Genomic DNA, 8,397 nt, shown 5'->3' on the forward strand with positions numbered 1-8,397 from the left:
TCACCTGCTACAAAGCAGCAGAACTGCCCCTTAGCCAGGCTGGCCCCAGAGGCTGACAGACTTTCCCCAACTCTCCCTGGTGGGCTCAGGCCCGGTTCCTGAAAAGAGGCTCAGGGAGTCTCCCTCCTCCCTCATCTCCCTTTTGGAAGGAGAATACTTGGGGTTTTCCCCCTGATTAATGAGGCAAAACCCGGACAGAGAGACTGAGAAGGAATTTATTTTAACTTTTTCAAGGTAGGAACAAGCGGAGGGGCTGAAGAGCAGCGATGGGGTCAGGGTGAGTTCCGCTTTTCTAGGTAACTTGTAGATCATTCAAAAAGTTCCATCCCAACAGAGACCTGGCCTCTCAGTCCCTCCCAAGGGTGTAAGAAAGTGACTGATGTGCAGGTCGGCATCTGTGATGAAGATCAGGGAATACAAGAAGATGTCCGGCCTCTCCTTCTTTCCCAGCCTCCCCCACACTGATGGATAAGAAGGGCTGGGAATCGGGGTCTCTGAGTCAGGGGAACATTCAGTCTCTCTCTGTGCCCGTTTCCTCTCCCAGCAGAGGCCGACAGAGGCACAGATGGCACAGAAGGTACAGAGAGAGGACACAGGTGGGAGACAGGGAGAGCAGCACATGCAATGACACATACATACATGTAACCCATACACACGTGTCCATGTACACACACATATAACTACATGAGGCCCCGGGGAGAGCAGGCAGAGGTGACCTGAGAATCAAGAAACCCGGGTCAGGCCTGATTTCGGCCCAATGATGTCCGAGCTCCTGATCTCCTGTTTGACCCCCGAGTGTGAAGAAAACTTCTCGGGAAAATCAGCCTGAGAGAAGCTGCCACGTTGCATGGGCGGGGATTGTCCCTGGGAGCTCCTCTTACCTGATCTCATCGGGAGAAATCAGGGTCTGCTTTAACCCCTTTATGATGTGTCCTGGAGGATGCAAAGAAGGAGCCTGAGCCTGGATTCAGGAAACTCGAGTTCAAATTCTGACTCAGAATCTAAGAGATGTGCAATCCTGACCCTGTGACTTTACCTCTGACTGCCTCAGTCTGCTCATCTGTGAAATGGGGATAATACTCCCATCAGTTCTATCCCTAATAGCACCTACCTCCCAGTGCAATTACAATGATCCAATGAGACCTTGGAGCCATTCAGGACCTGATAGTGACATCCCCCTTCCCTCCTCCCCCTTCTCACCAGCTTTATTATCTATGACAATCTCCCTTAGAATGAGAGCCCCTGGGGGGATTGATGGCTTCTGCTTCTCATTTGCATCCCCGGGACAAGCATTCTGCTTCACACTTACCTTAGTCATCATTTCTCACGGATCCACTTGCTTTGGATTGACTGAGAGAGGAGAGACTGGGGCCTGGAGGATCAGACAGGGGCTCTCCCAGCCCAGGAGAGGAGAGATTATCGGCCGGCAGGGAGCGTCTCCTTGTCTCTGAGCCGGGAATCCCCTCCTCCGAAGCCCCGGATGTGGCCAGAGATTCACCCAGGTCCCGGTTTCCAGAAAGAGTCCCAGGCAGGGAAGGGGATGGATTCTAGTGAGGGTCCTCACCCCCCGGGCGGGTCTGGAAAAGGAGGAAAAGCGGGACAGGAGGAGACATCGTCTTGTTCCACAATGTGCAGGATCACAGGGATGTCACCTAGTGACGGACAAAACCCCCTCCCCTGGGAATGAGGCTCCCGGGGTCCCAGGCCAGGATCTGTCCAGTCTGAGCCAGACCCCCTCCCTGCCCCCTGGAGTTCTCCCCTTCTCCAGCAGAGGGCGGCAGTGGGGCAGGCCCAGGAGCAGCATCAGGGAGGCACCTCCCAGGTCTCCAGGCTGGGAGCTCGGGCCCTCTCTGCCTCCTCCCCAGGGCTGGGAGCTCGGGCCCTCTCTGCCTCCTCCCCAGGGCTGGGAGCTCCCTCAGGGTTAAGAGGAATCTAGTCCTGGGGGAGAGAGAGAAACTGCCTTCATTTGTCCAGAACCGGCTGCACCATCATCCTGAGGCACTAGACATGACCTTGCCCTTGGTCCTGAGTCTCCCCCTGGGGACAGAGCAGAGGGGGCCCCTGCCAGAGACCATGCTCTTCAAGACCATGTCCTTGAACAATGCCAGAGACCATGTCCTTGGACGCAGGAGACAAAGAGCTAAGAAGAGCAGCAAACACCCTAAATTCCTGAGATTAGATAATGTGTGTCCCAAGAAATCGGTCATCTCCGCCCAAGATCTAGATAACTAGTATACTCTAGGATTTCCGCCACACCTATGGTCCGACATTCTTCTCATTGTAACCCCCCACTCAGAAATCCTATTTAATTAAACTCTCTTCATTCATTAAACAGAGACATTCACCATCTTAAATCTTGAGTTGCCTCTCTGTCTCTCCGATTCCGTTCCCAAGCCGTAGGCTTTACAGACTGGTTGTCTTACAGAGCTTTTGCTCCTCCTCGGCCCTGGTTCCCTTCGATGACCCACTGTTGATGTCCTGCCGGACAGGACAATTGGCGCCCAACGTGGGGCTCTAAGTGGACCTCGGCCCGACATCGCTCCCGAGCATTCCGCGAGAGAACTCACGGTCTCTACGGAACCCCGTAAGGGTAGAGGTAAGTTTTCGCGATTGTCGGTACTATGGAATCGTATTTATCTAAAGAACAAATATTCCTTAAAGATCTTAAAGGAAATCTTAAGAGGCATAAAAGTAAAAAAGAAGGACCTTATAAAATTCTTTATATACATAGATAAGGTCCGTCCTTGGTTTATTGTAAATGGCCCTGAAATACACCCCGGGAAATGGCAGAAGGTTGGCCGAGACCTAAAACGAGAAGGGCCAAACGTTGTAAATGTTTTCCCCCTCTGGGCATTAATTAATGAAGTCATTGAAGGAGCCTCTAACAACGGCAAGGTTCGGCAATTACCCCCGGGTCCTCAGATAACTTGGGAAGACGCTGAGGGAAATACGGGCACTGTCAGCCCTTACATAGTTCCTAATCTACCTATTAACCTATGGGGAAGAGATATTCTCTCACAAATGGGTATTATTATGTACAGCCCCAATTCTGTAGTCACAAGACAAATGCTAAGCCAGGGTTTTCTCCCTCAACTAGGATTAGGGAAAAATAACCAAGGTATCAATCAGCCTTTACAAGTACAGCCGTACCCTGGCCGTGCTGGCCTTGGTTTTCAGAACCATTTTTTATAAGGGCCACTGGTCCGCCCAGCCTGCAGGCGGACAAGATCAAAACACTCCAGTCTGGTTTGACCAGTGGCCCCTTTCCAAAGAAAATATGTTGCGCAGTCCATAGATCTTTTTCGCTTGAAATACCCCAAACCTGCCACTAGACCTTAACCCTAATTTCGTTTAGGTACCCCAAAGCTAGACCTCAACATTTGGGGCACACTCAGAACCAATCTGGGTTTTGAGCTGTTCAAGCAGTATTCTTCTGGGAAGAATATGCGTTCTTTCTTTGGTCTCACTCTATCTCTAAAGGTGGTGGGGAGAATATCTGTGTTCCGTCTCACCCTACTTCCATTTCAGGTGAAAAGGCTTCTCTAAAGTCTTTTCCTGGAGCAGATGCTTTGCTTGAAGAAACTCCCACTGACCAAATCCTTTAGAAAGAGAAAGGCCCTTCCTTTGCATCTCAATGCATTTCTAATCTTTTTTTCCTGTCACCAGATAGTCCTGCTCTCCAGCAGGAACTGTTGAGACACGAGAGGAAGTGTCTCTTTAACACCACCCCAGACCAAAGAGTGGTCATGTGGCCGTTTTGGGGACCTTACCCTTCTCGGGGGTCCCAGGCCAGCGCTCTCTTTGCTCTGTTCTGGGGAGATAGCCGGAGAAACGTAAGAGGAGCTGTGTTTGAGCCCTTCTCCCATGCCACTGTTAAGTGCAATGGAGTCTCTAATGGTCAGGCTGTAGCCACGAGGAGAAAGGTCACTGAATTGGGGTGAGTTTAGAGAATGTCTCTGCCCACGGCAGCTACTCCCTGGACAGGGGTAAGCAGTCTTCCCTTCAGGTTTTGCTCTCCCAGTAAGATTTGGGGACTTAGATGAGCTGCCCTGCCTTCAAGTTCCAGCGTGGAATCGCCAGAGGAGCCCTCGCCATTCAAGACGCACTGCGCTGGGTAAGATGGCATCTCTTCCTCCCCCACCCTCGTTCTGGCCTTTTCTCCCCCTTCTTACATGGAGTGGGGAGTGTAGAACTCGAGGCCTGTTTCGGACCTCTCCCATGTGACTTGGCAACCTGCCGTTTAAATGCTTCTATCCTGCCCCCTCCTTGGGGTTACTGTACAGTGGGGAGATTGGGGACTCAATCTAAATCTTCTCAAATCTCCGGAAAGGTTGTCACCAACTTTTAAAATAGAAATTTGCTAGCAATTTGGACAAGTGGGCCGTGCCCCTTCCAGACCTTTACCTGGCTCTTAAAGCCGCAGCTTCTAGCCCTCGGGACGTGTGCTCGTCCTATACATTTAAACGGGACTCAGTTTCCCTGATTTGGTCATCTTGTGTTAATTGTAGAAGCCTCAGAATTACGCTTTCGCATACTCACAAGGCTGTCTACAAAGACGGGATTTTAAACTGCTCTTGGGTTTTTTTTCTTAGCCTCAGGGCACTACTTAAAACTTTTTTAGCTGCTTGTGGAGAGATAACCTAGGTAAACCAGGCTAGGTCTGTTTGTCTCACACTTTCCTACCTAACCCTACAGGTGGGAACTCTTTTGCTCCTAATTTTCTTAGTCCTAAGACCTTTTGCTCTTAGTACACTCGGTTCTGGTTCTATTCTTTTCTGGATTGGCGTTCTATGTCCCTGCCAACAAAGGATTTTTTCCTGGGCTCCAACCCTGGCCAGGTTGCAGCTTCAAGAAAGACCTTTGGAATGATGGCTGGGGAATAAAATTTTAGGTCAAGGCAAATTAAATTCTTTAGAAGATGGCTTTTTATTTCCTTTCTCTCCTCATTCCTTGACTGCAGCAAGAAATGAGTAAATGAGAGAAACTGAAGCCATTTAAGAATTCGGTGAATACCCTTAGGAAAGAAGTCTGCCTTTCCTGTGTGCTTTTCTATGTTCTCTAGACTTGTTCCCTGTTTTCCCTCCTCCATTCTTTGAGAAGTTACTGAGGGACTAAGATGGGATAGTTTACCTTCCTACTTAGATGGTGTGTTTTCTAGAGGTATTGGGTAATTTGTAACTGAGTTATGCCTTAAAATTTGTCATCTCTGTTGGGCAATAAGTTATATGAAGTTTGGTTCAGTTACTTGTGAACTTTAAGATCTGTGTAATGTTAAATTTAAAACTGTCTACTTAGATAAGAAAGATAGTTGTATAAGCTGTAAACCCTTTACTGTGATTCTTGAACTAGATTTTATCTGAAGTCCTAGATTAATGATAACTGATGTAGAAGATAAAATCCTTTGGGACTGCAGCTAATATTTGCTGGGAGTTTTGAGTTCAGGTGTGATTGCATAGACCAGAAGTAGAACTGCCTTAAATAACTATTTTAATTTGTGGCCACACTATGATTGTTGCTAAGCTTTTTCCTGGGGCTAGAGTTTCTTTATCTAAAGGTTTACTTCGCCCAAGTACTTGGGGCCACTCCCACCTTGCCTTTTGAGAAAGATGACCGGCCTTTTACACTGTATGTTGATGGAAGGCAGGGCTAGGCCCCTGACTTGCGGCTCAAATGCCCGGGCTAATTTGAGCTCGCTGGGAAACTCTTGCAGTCTTGGGGGACTCTGTGAGGCCCTGAGTCTTAAACTCTAGGTCTCTGGACAGGTAGGCTTGGCTAGGCCTTCTAGGGTGACTGGAGTCAATTGGCGACAATTGGCGTGTTTGGATGTTTTTGGAATTTAGATTCTGTCCAAATCCAATGGGTGTGGCCCAGTCCCAGCCAGCCCTCGCGGAGAGAAATGAGAAAAATGATCAGAGAATACCGGTATAGTCCCTTGGGAAACAAATTAAGTAATTGGAACAAACTGCCAAAATATAAAGGAAAAAGCAAGAAAAAGATGATAAGGTATTGCTACTTTGTCTGGGGTGACAAAGACATTGGTGGAGGCACTATTTGGCCTAAATTTGGCTCCCTTGAAGAGTGGGTGTGCCAAATACTGAATTTGTGTGTTAATAACAAAGAACCTGTTAATCCAGAGGAGGTTCTATATGCAGGACTATGGCTTTCCGGGGCTTCTATAATGTTGAGTAAGAGTCCAAGTGTAAAGGACACGAAGGAGGAAACTTTAAAGACCCAGCAATGGGACCCATTGTTATCTCTCCCTCCTCCATACTTATCCCCACCCCCAGAAGAAGCCATGGTTTTAGGAAAGGGAAGGTGAGGACTTAATCCCATCAGCTCCTCCGGGGCCCCTCAGGGTACGGGAGGATTTAATTCGATTGACCCCACCTGGACTCCAAAAAGAGTCATTCTCCTCTTTAAGGAAGGAATTAGATCAAATTCAAAGAGATATCCGAAATTATCCTTTGCCGGGAACTAAAACCCCAAGTCCTAAATTATATCCCTTAAGAGAGGTTCCTTCGGCCCAAGGAGGTATAGGATTTGTGAATGCTCCTCTGAGCACCACAGAAGTCAGGGCCTTTAAGAAGGAAATGAGGTCCTTGATAGAAGACCCCACTGGGCTAACAGAACAGTTTGATCAATTCATTGGAATTTGTCTCCTAGGACCTAACATGCTTCCTCCCAAACAGCTTGAAGGCGTTTGCAACCACACCATACCTGTCAACCTGACGTGGCAATATGTGGCCGCTCCTGACGGCTCTTATTTTGCCTGCTCTGCTGGCCTTACTACATTTCTGGATGCCCGATCTTTTATCAAAAAACGCGATTACTGCGTTTCTGTCTTTCTCTTCCCTCATATTAATATACACCAGGCCGATGATTTCCTTGATATCTGGGAAAGAAAAAGTACTGGCAATTTCAGGACCAGGAGGGAACCCCTTACTGAATTGACCCTGACCGTCCTCCTTGGCCTAGGAGCGGTAGGAACGGGGACGGGTATAGCCTCCCTCATACAAAATGATAAACAATATTCCCAATTGAGCGCTGCTATAGATAAGGATTTACAGGAATTGCAAGCAGGACCTAAACACCTTAAAGACTCAATAGCATCCTTAGCTGAAGTCGTCCTGCAAAACAGAAGAGGCTTAGACCTTTTCTTCTTACAACAAGGAGGTCTTTGTGCAGCCCTCAAGGAGGAATGCTGCTTTTATTCAGATAAACTTGGCCTTGTTGAAAACAGTCTACCAAAAGTTAGGGACAGTCTGGAAAAAAGAAAACAGGAAAGAGTAAAAAATGAATCCTGGCATAAGAACTGGTTCTCCACTTCCCCCTTGCTATCCACTTTTCTCCCTAGTATTCTCGGCCCTCTTGTGGGACTCCTTCTCCTCCTTTTGGCCCTTGGGCCTTTAATAAACTAACCACTTTCGTTAAATCTAAAGTAGATTCTGCGATCACAAAAAGACACATCTTTTATCATCAGTTACGAGACCAAGACACTTTGGAACCTGAAGAGAAGATCGAACCACTCAAATTCACTGAACAGCTCCTGAAACAGACAGGGTGTCAACGATTGAGAAAATTGTTGTTCTCATGTTTTAAAAAAAAATCCTGAATGTCATGGAATCTGTATAACTGTGTAGTCTGTCATATATGTTCCATGTTCTGTGTGGTTTGTCTGTTATGTTGTTGTTTGGAAAACAACGTTGCAACTGTACATAGTAAATTGGAGCTCCATGTCTGTTTCTGTGTGTCTGTGTTAAAAGTTAGTAAGCTTGTAAGAGATAAGGATTCAGCCTCTGTGTTGCAGACTTAGAAAATATCAAGAAGTTTGAAAAATCTTTCTATCTCTCTCTCTCTCTCTCTCTCTCTGTCTCTGGCTGACTGCAGCAGCCTGTGAGAAAAAGGGAGAGAAAAGAAAAAAAAAATAGATTGAAAGGGATTTGAAAGTTTGGAAAGTTAATATACAGAAGGAAAGACGTTTGAATAGAATATCTAGGCATTCTCTGTGAAGGCAGAGTAAAACACTAAATGGGCTTCCTTGGAAATTCACCGAAGCCGCTTTGGATTTTGGAATGGGAAAAGGGAATTCAAGGTGAAACATACTTCTCTCTGAGGGTGGGGAATCCTGGAAAAAGCCCCTAATCTGTTTTTGCTGATTTAAAAGCTTTGTTAAGTTTTAAGAACAATGATTAAGGATAATTTGCATGTCTTTAAGGAAAAGCCTGCTAGAGTAAAGAACTATAAAATTCAAGCTTAGCCTGGCCTAGGCGATAAATAGCTCTAGAGATAAGATGCTAATCGCTGTTAAAGAAAGGTGGTAGAAAAAAAAAAAACTTTGCTGTATTACTTTGATTCAGTTTGTTACCTTCTGAAATTTGTTAACACAAGTTAATACTT

The sequence above is a fragment of the Antechinus flavipes genome, chromosome 2, assembly GCF_016432865.1.
Source record: "Antechinus flavipes isolate AdamAnt ecotype Samford, QLD, Australia chromosome 2, AdamAnt_v2, whole genome shotgun sequence".
Lineage (NCBI taxonomy): Eukaryota > Metazoa > Chordata > Mammalia > Dasyuromorphia > Dasyuridae > Antechinus > Antechinus flavipes.